This window comes from Phodopus roborovskii, unplaced genomic scaffold (assembly GCF_943737965.1).
Source record: "Phodopus roborovskii unplaced genomic scaffold, PHOROB, whole genome shotgun sequence".
In the NCBI taxonomy this organism is placed as follows: Eukaryota; Metazoa; Chordata; class Mammalia; order Rodentia; family Cricetidae; genus Phodopus; species Phodopus roborovskii.
The window spans coordinates 23033981-23047519 of record NW_026126410.1 but is presented as its reverse complement, the minus strand read 5'-3'; positions in this window follow the sequence as shown (position 1 = coordinate 23047519).

Below are 13539 nucleotides of genomic sequence, written 5' to 3'. Positions count from 1 at the left end.
TGTCCAGAGACCTACAAGACTGATCCCAACTAACAATTTGAGCAACAGCGGAAAGGCCACCATAAATGCCCTTCCCTGATAGTGAGATCAACAACTAATTTTTCCACCATCATGGAGCACTCATCTAGTAGCTGATGGAAACAGAAGCAAACACCCACAACTAAACACTGAGCAGAACTGGAATCCAGAGGCAAAGAGGGAAGACAAGACCAGGCTGCAAAAACTCATAGAGACAGCTGACCTGAATAAGGAGGAGCTAACGGGCCCCAGACTGATAGCTGGGAATCCAGCATGGGACTGACTCAGACCCCCTGAACATGGGTCTCTGTTAGAAGTCCTAGGCAGTCTAAGGGACCCCACACAGGGATGTATTCCTGGTACACAAAAGGACCTTGTGGACACATCCCCCATGGAGGGATACTGCCTTAACCTAGAGACAGGAGAGAAGTCCTAGTCCCTACTCCAAATGACTTGACAGATTTAAATGACCCCTCCTGGAGTGAGGGGATGGGAGGGGTGGTTGGGGGGCATGGGAGGGTGGTTGAGAGAGGGAAAGAGGGAGGGAGAGGGATCGATATGTAAAATAAAAATAAAGAAATAAATTAAGAATAATAATGAAAAAGAAGTCAAAACTTGAAGAAGCCATACGAGTATCTGTTGCAGTTCATATACATAGATGCATAGTTTTGTCTGGATAGCCCAGTTCTTGGCATGTGTTTATATGATTCAGATCTGACAGATTAAGAACTGATGAAGTTCAGATTTCTTAGGTCCAATTCATATGAATCTGTGGCACTTAAGAGCATTAACTACATCCTTGCATTAGGTTCATGTTTTCTCTCAGAGGCTCTCTGTCAAGGTGGCCTATAAAATCTGAGGGGAATTTTGTAAGACCCCTACATTGTAGAAAATCTTTACATATGAAAATGTGGAAAACTCTCTAGTCAATTATTTTTGCATTTGATCTCAGTTTGTGATACCACAACCTGGTACAGTGACACACGGCTCTGATCTCACATTAGAGAGGCTAAGACAGGAGGTTCACTGGTTCCAGACCACCTATACAGTAAAACCCTGTCTCAAAGGAACAAAAAATAAGCAAGTTTGCCAATTCCTGCACTAAAGAATTTTGTAAAAAGTATTGCTGCTATTACTCTTGTTTTTATGCACAGTGATTTAGAATCACCAAGTAAGCTGGTGAGGGAGCACATTTATTCTCAAATTTCTTCCCAAATTCCTAACTACACTGGTACAACAATGAGTAACAACTTTCAGCAAGAAGTTTTTCATAGGGGGTGAGATTCCCCCAATATAATATTTCCCCCATATGATTTTATTTAAATTAGAAATGAATTTACAAAAAAAATCATACATAATCACTGGTTCATCTCAAGACTCCTATCTCAAAGTATTCCTGAAAACAAAATAAAACAAAACCTTGGCCCAATTATTCTCAACATGTCTTGTTCTGTCTGAGCTCAGTTCTCTTTGAAGTTATAGAGAATAGAGAACCTCCACAGAGGGATTGTGTCCCTGACTCAAACTTCACCAATAGCTTCCAGGTTCACCCAAGTTATCACTGAAGGAATCTGTTAAAAGTGGAAGAGTGCAGATAAGCTGGCATCTGAAACTAGTTTCCCAGACAGGCCTTTAAGATGAGAAAGCACCTCACTTTCCCCACACTGCTGGCTTGCTTACTGATAAGCTGTAAACACTTGTACGAACTGACATCGAGGTGTAGCTGAGTTCTGTTGGCTTCTCCTGCCAGAACACACTTTGTATTAAAATGAAAAGGTGGAAGCAACCTATACAGACAGATGCCTGGTTGTTTATTTCTGAAGATGAAGCAAACAATACTGGAATAAATATTTGACACTACCTCTGGAGGTCTCAGCTGTCCTTTCTTCCCTCTGGCTAAATAACCTTAGAAATTATTTTTGCTAAAGCAAGAAACTTTTACAAATGTGCAACTTTCTTGTCCAGTCACTGATTTTCAGAGAATGTTAAGTTGTGAGTTAGAGTTGGGAAAGGTAATCAGATTTGAAGCCTTAAAGCTCTTTGCTATTTTGATTCTTTAACATTTAAGTAAATTTTTGAATGTCTCTGGGATTGAGAGAAAATATAATATTTGCAACACCATTTTACAACTGAATTAGAAAAGTCTGTCAAAGTTTACAATGAAAATACACCACCTGACCACAACAGGATCCTATAATGTAATTGAAGTAATGGGGCCTAAAAATTATGTTCCCCAGTAACAAACAAGTAAACGTAAAAATTCCCACACTAAAATAATGCACATTTTCTGGTTACTGATTGACTCTAACTCCCATTAACTATTTTGCAAAGCATATGGTTGGCTTGAGAGGATATAGAAATTCAATCAGAGTGCACATGTGGACACATATGACCATGAACTTGCCTTGCTTCCTCTTTGAAACCAACTGGGAAATTCCTGCAACAAAGCAACTTATATTTTCCAAAGAATAAGTTCATTGAGGATTAAAGAAAGTAAGAGGAAGTTCTAATGCCAGATGACATAAAATAGGAAAACAGGCCATTATAGGATTGAAGAGAAAACTGAACCTAAAGAAATGTCCAGGGACCTACAAGACTAACTACAACTAACAATTTGAGCAACAGTGGAAAGGCTACCATAAAATGCCCTTCCCTGATAGTGAGATCAACAACTAACTTATCCACCATCATGGAGCACTCATCTAGTAGCTGATGGAAACAGAAGCAAACACCCACAACTAAACACTGAGCAGAACTGGAATCCAGAGGCAGAGAGGGAAGACAAGACCAGGCTGCAAAAACTCATAGAGACAGCTGACCTGAATAAGGAGGAGCTAATGGGCCCCCAGACTGATAGCTGGGAATCCAGCATGGGACTGACTCAGACCCCCTGAACATGGGTCTCTGTTAGAAGTCCTAGGCAGTCTAAGGGACCCCACACAGGGATGCATCCCTGGTACACAAAAGGACTTTGTGGACACATCCCCCATGGAGGGATACTGCCTTAACCTAGAGACAGGAGAGAAGTCCTAGTCCCTACTCCAAATGACTTGACAGATTTAGATGACTCCTCCTGGGTGGCATTGCCCTACATGTGGAGTGGAGGGATGGGAGGGTGGGAAGGGTGCATGTGAGAGGGGGAGAGTGGGAAAGAAGGAGGGAGAGAGGAAGAGGGAACTGGGATATATATGTAAAATAAAAATTTAAAAATGTAAAAAAAATTAGAAAAACAGTTGAACAGATTGGTAATTAAACTGTGTAGACCTCAGTGCAGTCTCTATTCGGGTCCTGGCCTCCTTCATGCTACAACTGAGTAGGGAAAGCAAGATGAAGTCAGTGAAATACAAGAGCCGGTCCCTTGAATTCGCAAAGCCACATGTAGCTGGAGAGCTGTGTGCTTAGATGCATCATGGCCTCATCTCAGTGTTGTTTCAGAGACTGCTCTCATTTCTCACCCATGGAAGAATGTCTTATTTCTGTTGTTAGGTATCCACCAGGGAAGACTACTCAGACACAGGTTTAAGCCAATAGAAAGTCTCTGCTGGTGGGTCAGAGACTACACCGTGTGGTCAGGATCCCAGGGTACTCCCAAGCCTTCCTCAGGCTGATCTGTTATACACAAAAACCATGTCCTGAGTTGACATACTTCAGTTAACAAGAACAGTTTATCAGAAGTGGAACAGCAGAAGCCAAATCACAAGGTTAGTACATTTAGAGACTTTCCCAGAATGACTTTGATGGAGTTCCTTTCATTTTGGCTGGCCACACCCTGAGTTTTACAGCCTCAATGGCACTTCTACCACAGAGTCAGTTATTTAAGGCCTGGGGGCCTACCAAGGTCTGGGGACTGTTACAATTTCACCTTCAAAGAAGAAGTTGACCAGATGGAAACCACCACACCTGGTGGCTCATATCTGTAGTATCAGAACATAGGAAGTGAAGGTAAGGGGATCATTATGAGAGTTCAAGGTCAGCCTAGGTTACATAGTAAGTTCTGGGTCAGTCCAGGCTACAGAGTGAGACCATTTCTTAGCTAAAAGAAGAAAAGATGGAAGGAAGGGAGAAAGGAAGAGGAAGGAAGGAATGAAGGAAGGAAAGAGGGAAGGAGAGAAGGAAGAAAGAAGGGTGGGTAGGAGGGAGGAAGGAAGGAAGAAAAGAAGAAAGGAGGGAGGGAGGGAGGGAGGAAGGAAGGAAGCCTGCTTCATGGATTCCACTGATGTTCTTATATTCTTTTATCTCTTCAGTTTTTAACACTTGGGATTTTTCAGCTCATCTCCACATGGAAGAGTTTCCCAGAAGGCTGTGCACACCCCTTTTCTGTCCGCCTTGATTGCTTCAATTACATAGCACTTTACATTTTCTGCAGTTCACTCATCATATAGCACCTGTAACATCAATGTTCTAGGTTTACTAAGATAATGAAGCGAGTATTAACAATCATCATTTATTATTCATGATCCATTCTCAATTCCACAGTGGGAAAAGAATTACTGTCAATTTTCATTTGCATACATTGCCTAAATGACTCTCTCATAGAAGCAAAACTTCCTGCTTTAGGTACCAAAGTTTTATTTTAACCAGTTCGTATAAAATCCTTGTAAATAAAAACTTGCATATCAGAAAAATGGCAAGCATAGATGCATGCATTCTTATAGATGTCTGCAATAACAAGGTTGTAAGAATAGCATCTGTTGTCTTTAAATGATACAGTATGGTTTTGTTTTGTTTTTTGAGTCTAGAAGATCCTCTCCTAGGTCTTATCTGTTGTCACCTTTGTCTCTTGGTCATATTACTGACTCAGATTCCTTCCTACCACTGAATTATTGTGAACCAAAAAGTATACACCCGTATTTATTTAAAAAAATAGCTGCTACTGTTTCAGATTTCTTTATACCATGGAATTACTGTGAACCAAAAAATATATATACCCAGATATATTAAGAAATAGATGCTAATTAAGGCTGATGAAAAAGCATAAAAACTAAGGTTGAGTAATTTGATGCAGAAATCCTACAAAAGTTATTTGCTTTTTCAAAGAAAGTCCTTTTCAAGTTTCTATCCATGTCCTCATTATAGGAAAACTGGAAGTGCTGAGGTCTAGAAGTCAGATGAGCCAGGTGAATCTCAGTATCCTTCATCCAATGCATCCGATTTCTAACATCTTCGAGTGAATTACCTCCTAGCACGTTTCACGGAAACATAGTAAGCCATGAGTAATATTACTATTATATCCAGCATTATTACTGTTATTTTTTTATTTCATTCATTCATTTTTTTTTTTCATTCAAGTGATGCTTTGTTTGTTTGAGTAGGATTTTGTCATGTCTCCCAAACTGGTTTCAAATTGGCCCAAACTCAGCCTTTGGAGTGCTGGGCCTAAAAATTGCTACTATACCCAGCTGGATATTATCTAAAGTCACAGAGATTATGAATAGTCACTTCCCAAATTACTGAAGGGGAAAAATTATCAAGTTTGTAAACTCACACAAAGGAAATCTTTTCCAAGCGTCGTTTAAAGAGAAGCAAATCCAATGAACTACAAGTCAAAAGTTTGTGTTGATACTATCTATGGGGACTTAAAGTCATTTGATTTACCTAATCAAATGGCACATTTTCTGACCATTCACAGCACTGAAGAAAAATCAGGGTCTTGTTCAACGAGTCAGGCATTTTGAACTTTACTGACTGCACAGCAAAACAACCTGTGACAAGAGTGCCATCTAGTGGTCAGTCCATTGACCACCTCACTACAACCCAATGTATAGTTACTGCTACTATAGCCTATTGATGATTTTATACTAACTGTAGCTAGTCTAAGCTTCTGTATTAGTTTTTTTCCTGATGCTGTGATAAACCCTAACCAAAATCAACTTGTGGAAGAAAGGGTTTGATTTTGCTTGAAATCACAAACCATCATTGAGGGAAGTCAGGAAGAAACTGAAGCAGAAACAGGAACCATGGAGGAATGTTGCTTACAGGCTTCTTAGCCTGCTCTTTTATACAACCCAGGACCACTTGCCTAGTGGTGGCACAGCCCATAGTGACCTGGGTCCTCCCACATCAATCACTAATCAAGAAAACATCCCACAAACTTACTTACAGGCCAATCTGATTGGGGCATGTTCTCAAAGAAGGTTCCCAGGTGATTCTAGCTTCTGTCCATTTGGCAAGATAAAACAAACAAAACCCAGCGCACCTTCTCAGTGTGCACTTGGGAAAACTGGGAACTGATGTGGCATATATCCATGCTTAAGGTCATGCACCTTGAATTTGCTCGGTTTAATGACGCCAAATCAAGCACATTTGATGTTTATAATTTTTTTGGCTCCTCATAAAAGACACACACACACACACACACATATATATATATATAATTTCCAAAAGCACAATATAATACCTGAGTTATTTTTTAATTATTCTGATTGTTTGTAAGATATAGTTTCTGGTTTAGTAAATGAATATGCATTGCTACCTTTTGTGTTGCAATGTTTTATTTCTCTATGGATACTGTGAACTCCCTTAAAGCACAAATTACAAAGAAGCCCAGGACAAGGTATTAGTAAATATTTATCAATTTAAATTAACAACTAAACTTAACTATCAAGACCAAAGACAGAGAATTTCTTGATTAAATGAAACATGCAATAAGAGAGACAGGAGAGAAGCCCTAGTCCCTACTTCACATGACATGTCAGACCTACATGACCCCACCTGGATGGCATTGCCCTACATATGGAATTGGGGTGGGGGGATGGGAGGGGAGGGTGGTCAGGTGCATGTGAGAGGGCAGAGAGGGTAACAGTGAGGGAGGCAGGGAGAGGGAACTGGGATCGACATGTGAAATAATAAATTAAAAAAAGAGAGAGATAGAATCAAGCAACTTGCAAAGTTACCTGCTGCTTGAATGCTTCTCTTTAGCCAATAGCTCATAGTTTCCCCCTAAATACGATCTACTAAAATGACAGCAATCAGGGAAGGTGCGTAGCCTCTAGGTAGATATTATGTTTCTAAGCCCCAGTAGCAACCAAAGTTGAGAAAGGAGACACAAGGTGCCTCTCCTGAGCCTGGGCTTTAAAATGCTAGGGACGTACAATTCTTCTAGGGTTTTCTCTTTCTATACAAGGTGAAATGCAAGTGCTAGCCACCAAAGTACAGCCATGTAAGTGACTACCATGTGTAGATGGAGGACCCATAACCCAACCCCAACACACACACACACACACACACACACACACACACGGAGTGGGGGGTGGGGGGAAGACAGAGAACAGCTACTTGTTTTTTTTAAATGAACTTTTATTGGAACACTGCTATATTCATTTTATTTACCTGCTGACAGCTGCCTGTGCACTACAGCAGTTAAGTAATTATAACAGTATGTGTTGTCCTAGAACTATAACATGCTTATTTATCCCTTTCAGAAAGAACTTGCTAATTCCTTCACCCTTAACTATATAAAAGGTAGTGTGGGAACAAAAAGGATGTGTGGTTACTAAAACGATCATTTTAGTTAAGGAAAAAAAGCCTAAACATCTACTTTAATATATTCTATTTAGAAACATCTTTCCTACGTCAAGTAAGTCTTTGCCTGTTATATTTAATGAATTGGGTTTCTATGTGCTTTGTAAGGAAGAAGAATGTGGAGCTACTGGTGCTAAGTTGGGGGGTCAGGATACATTTGACCAGCAGAGGGCTCCACTTGACCTTTAATTTACCTGCCATTAATGAACTTCCAAGCACATGAGTCCTGGAAAAACATCAGGTCACTATCTCTACCGTATTCACAGTGTCAGATTTGCCAAAATTAGCTCTCAAGGATAAAATTAATGGCAATCTAAAGTCAGTGGCAGCAAGTGGGGTTGGGGTGGGGTGTGAAGGTTAACTCATGAGTCTGTTTGACTGGGAAAGGGACCTCTGTAGCACAGGGGTGCTCCTCTCTGAATCTGAAATTAGGCACAGACCACACCCAAACTCTGTGTCCAAAACACAAACCAAATTCAAAGAGACCCTTTATTAAGCAAGGCAAAGAAACGCAGTGGCTGAATCTGAATCAGGCAGAAACAGCAGCTTCATGAGTATTAATTTAAAGAAGGAAAAGGCAGGAATCTGTGTTAGAGTGAGCTGTGACTTGTAAGTTATGATTGGGTATTTTAATTATATTAGTCAAAATAATTAATTTTTATTGTTGGATCTTGATGTTTTGATAGCTGGACCTTTGTGACCAATCTCAGGAAGTGGCCAAATAAGGGAACAAACCTTGGTGGCTTGCTTTAGGAATGTAGTCTAACAGTTTAGCAAGGAGGAGAAAGGTGAAAGGCAAAACTTGTTAGTGCCATGTTTGCAATGTTTGCCACACTCAGGTCTGTTTGCCACGCTCAGGTCTGTGTTTGCCATGCTGGTTCCCTCTAGAGCCCTTCAACTGGGCCATAAGTTCTCAATCCTTTTGCCAGCCATTTTTCAGGGTGTGCTTGCTTCTAGATGACATCAGGTAGGTAAAGGAAAAGAAATTGCTCCCCTATTGTGGATGGGCTTCACTCAACCAATGGAAGATTCCTGGTTGGGAAAAACAAGATTGAATGAGAAGAAACTTCTGAGTGACTGAGTCTTGACATCTGCCTTTTCTTACCTCCAGTTTTCAACCCAAAAGGAAGTTTTTCTTGGGTTTTCAGCCTTTCAGGCTTCTGTTCTGGAACTTATACCATGAGGTCCCATGCCACCAACTTATTCAGCTGCATGGTTACATGAGCCAATCTATTGTAGGACACTGTACAGTGTTTGAAGATGCCCTGTTGTGATCGGTGTAATAAAAAGTTGATCAGCCACTAGCTAGGTAGGAGGTATAGGCAGGACTTCTGGGTAGAGAAAGAAACTTGGTGGAATCTAGGCACATGATTTCACCAGCAGAACCAGAACATGTCAAATACATCATATACTAAGAAGAGGTAACCAAGCCACATGGTAGAATGTAGATTTAAAAAATATGGATTAAACAAGTTATAAGAACTAGTTTGAAAAAACCTAAAGGCCAAACTTTCATAATCAATAAGTCTCTGGGTTATTATTTGTGGGCTGGTGGTCAAAAGATATTCTGACAAGAAAGCTTGCTGCACCAATTCCTTATATTCTTTCTCTATATATATTATATATTACGTGCAATATATAACATGTTGTATATAGCATATAGTTCTAACTATATATGCATGCATAATATATAAATACACATTATATATATATATATATGTCAATATATGAGTAATATGTTCACACAAAAACACTGCTCCTATTTCAAAAGGAATAAAATTTACTCTGGATGAGTGACCTAAATATCCCACCCTAAATATTATGTTATGAAGTTCTCAACAGGACAAGTTTCATGAAGATTTTATAAAAGAACAAAGAAAATCATAAATCAAAATACTTCAAAATGGATTGGTCAAAACATCAGTTAGGCTGGATACCACTAGACAGCTTAATCTCTATTTCAGGCCCCAGATGTCCACATGTCATCTGATGGCATTCTTCAGAAAAAAAAAAATATATATATATATATATATATATATATATATATATTATAATTGCTCAATAAATGGCCATCCAGAAGCTAAAGATAGCCCAAGATAATTCAGCTCTTGTCCTGTAACATTCCAGCATTCCACAATCACCAATGTTTGAGTCAGTCACAGCCTTGTGGGATGTTTGATACAGCTGTCACTCTTCTAGGGGTTGGGGAGTGCAGTTCACACTGTCTATTAACAGTTATCTGAGGAACTCTCTTTTGTCCCCAGCTTTGTAGTAGACCACGTGCTGCCAACTCTCTCATTCTCTGTGCCCACTCCAAGGGAAGAAGCAGCTCCTCCCCTAAAGCCTTCTCCCTCACCCTTTGTTCCAAGCCCCTAAAGGCCAGACTCTCTCAGTATGAGCCAGCCAGTGACTGCTCTGGGTGTGTGGGCTCAGTGTAGCCCCAAGCCTTTCTCAGGGTGAGTTTTTAGCACAAAGGACATGTCTTAGGTTGACATACTTCAGTTAAGAAGAACCGTTAGCCAGAAAAAAAAAGAACTATAGAAGCCAAAAGCAAGGTTTGTGCATTTAGAGACTTTCCCAGAACTACGGACTTTGATGTATTAGGTCTTTGTTTTCATTTTGGCATGCTGAGTTTTATGGCTTGAATGCTACTTCCATCATTGAGTCAGTTGTGCTAAGGTCTGGGGGCCTGTTAAAAACTTCATGTTCTACAGAGCTATATTAATAAAAACAGCATGTTATTGGCATAAAAACAGACACAATGATCAATGGAATTGAATTGAAGATCCAGACATAAATCTACACAACTATGTACACTGGATTTTTTTTTATAAAGAAGTCAGACATACACACTAGAATAAAGGTAGTATCTTCAAGAAATGTTGCTGGTCAAATTGGATGGCTGCATGTAGAAAAAATGCAAATAGGTCCATATTTATCACTATGCACAAAACTCAATTCCAAGAGGATCAAAGCCTCAACAAAGGCCAGATACACTGAATCTGATAGAAGAGAAAGTAGAAAGTAATCTTGAACTTACTGGCACTTTCTGAACAGAACACAGTTAGAATATGAATTAATAACAACAATAAATGGAACCATGCAAAACTGAAGAACTTCTTTATGGCAAAAGTCACCATCATTTGGACAAATCGGCAAGATACAGAATGGGAAAAAAATTTTACCAATTATATCTTATAGAGGGCTAAAATCTAAAATATATGAAGAACTAAAAAATACCCTGTACATAAAAAATACCAATAACCCAACTTAAAAATGGGGTACAATAATAAGCAGAGTATTCTCAAAAGAGGAAACACAAATGGTTGAGAAGCACTAAAAGACATGTTCAACATCCTTAGTCATCAAGGACATGGAAATCAAAACTTTGAGATTTTGTCTTACACTAGACAGAATGGCCAAGATCAAATATAAATATATATATATATATATATATATATATATATATATATATAGAGAGAGAGAGAGAGAGAGAGAGAGAGAGTTAAGCTGGTGAGAATTGGAATAAGGAGAACACTGATCCATTGCTGGTAGTGGTGCAAACTTTTATAGCCACTTTGAAAATTAGTGTGATGGTTCCTCAGGAAGCTGGGAATAGATCTATCCCAAGATCCAGCTATATTACTCTTGGATATATACCCAAAGTATGCTTTATCTTAATATATAGGCATTTCCTCAGTCATGTTCATTGTTGCTGTGTCCACAATAGCCAAAATCTGGAAAGAGCCTAATGTCCATTGACAGATGAATGCATAAAGAAAATGTGGTACACTTACACAATGGAATTTACTCAGCAGTTAAAGAAATGAAATAATGAAATTTGCAGGCAAATGGATGGAGTTAGAAGAAAACCATCCTGAGTGATGGTATGTATTTGCTTATATGTGGATGTTAGCTATTAAATCTTCAGGCTTTACTCCACATAACCACAGAGGTTAGGTATAGAGTAATGGACTGGGGTACGGAATGTGCCTCCCTAGGAAGGGAAATAGAATGGATAATTAGGGACTGAGGGATACTGAAATGGGAAGAACAAATGGAGAAGAGAAGGGAGAGGAGGTGGGGGAGGGAACTGGCAGAGAGATAATTACAACCAAGGGCCATTTGAGGGATTTTATGAACAACTAATATAGTAGAAAGGCCATAAAATATTATATAATTTGAATACATCATATAACAACAAAAAACTATTTTCAATTTTTAAAAAACCCCCACATGAATACATAGTTTAAAACACAGAAAGCAGTGTGAAATGAGCTCTCTGAAGAGACTGTTGTGGCCTGTGTAGAATTCCCAGTTTTATAGACCAAAGCTAAAGTTATCTTGGGGGTATATTTAGTTCCCTTGATTAGCCATTTGATAGCCATTTTTGCATCTAAGATCTTTTTATGACTTTTAGATAGAATTATTGGAATGTGTCTCTAAGTTTGATGATTAGTCTTCACAAGCCCTAAAAGAAAACATGTAAATCCTATCAATCCTCTGCCTTGACCCCATATGCAGCTAGAAATAGAGATTGTTCATGACTTTCTTTTCTTGCCTAACATACATAGGTCCTTGGGTTTGATCCCCAACACAAAATAAAAATAAAATTCATGTAACTTTTCCACGGTGGAACATTTCATTAGGTGTAACTTGCATCTAATTTTCTGGGCCATTGTCATTCATACTTGATGCAAAGTGAAGTATCTTATTTCCTTAAAATAGTTGTTTTAGGGGGCTGGGGAAGATGGCCCAGCAGTTAATAGTACCGCCTACTCTTTCAGAGGAACTGGGTTTGATGTCTAGCCCACACATGGCAGCTCACAACTGTCTATAACCCCAATTCTAGGGAATCTAGCACCTTCTCACAATATAGGTAAACCACTAATCTACATAAAATTAAGGAAAAATTAAAAAAAAAATCACTTGTATTTTGTGTGTGTGTGTGTGTGTGTGTGTGTGTGTGTGTGTGTCCATAAGCAAATGCTCAGAAACAGTGTGAGTGCAGACAGATTTGCTAAGAGAAGAAATAATCTGACCGTTCAGAGAAAACCGGGTCCTCCTTTATTGGTAATCACTCAGGGTCAATAGTTTAAGGAGCACCTCTAGTACAGTTTTCCTTTGATGGTGCCCAAAGATTGCACATCTGGAACTTAGTCCTTTACACTAATATTCACAGCTATGAGTCTTTTGTCTTTTTTTTTTTTTCCCAGTGATACATTAGGTAATGGCTATTGGTTATTTGGTTATCACAATTGGAAGAAGGAAAGTATTAACTCTGAGTGGGTTAGAGGATTGTTTCAGCACCCTATAGCACACAGAATAGACTACTAAACACAAATAGTGACTTAACCTAAATATTAATAGTGCTGAATTCCAGAAAACTCTAAGTTTTTGGGACTTAGGTGAAATAACATATTTAAGTCTAGTTGTCATGTGAAAATAAATTCTGAGGCTTTTTGGAAAGTTAGTTTCCATAGAGACAAGTCGATGGAGAAGAATAAGTGGCATGCTAGTACCTTTAGAAATGGACAAGGTAGCCTGCCAAAAAGTGAGGAGGGAGGGACAAATGCTGAATTTACAACATGTTAGAGGATAATGTTCCTTGGAAATGAGAACCATATTCACTGAAGTTTTTTCATAGGCAGGTCGATCTCTGTGAGCTTGAGGTCAGCCTGGTCTACATAGTTAGCTCCAGGACAGGCAGCCGGGTTACATGGTGAGACCCTGTCTCAAAACACGAATAAATAAGAAAGTAAATAAATAAATAAACAAACAAATAAATAAATAATAGGTGGTGGTTTAGGGTGGACTGGTAGCAAACGCCTTTAATCCCAGAATGTGGGTGGCTATCGGAAAGGCTCCCAGATCAGTCAGGTCTATCTATCTTGCAAGTTCGAGGCTATACCTGGCTGCACAGTGAGGAAAACAACAAAGCATGTTGTGGTTGCTATTAGGGCAAGCGGTCCAACTACAGCACAGATGCTCAAATAAGAG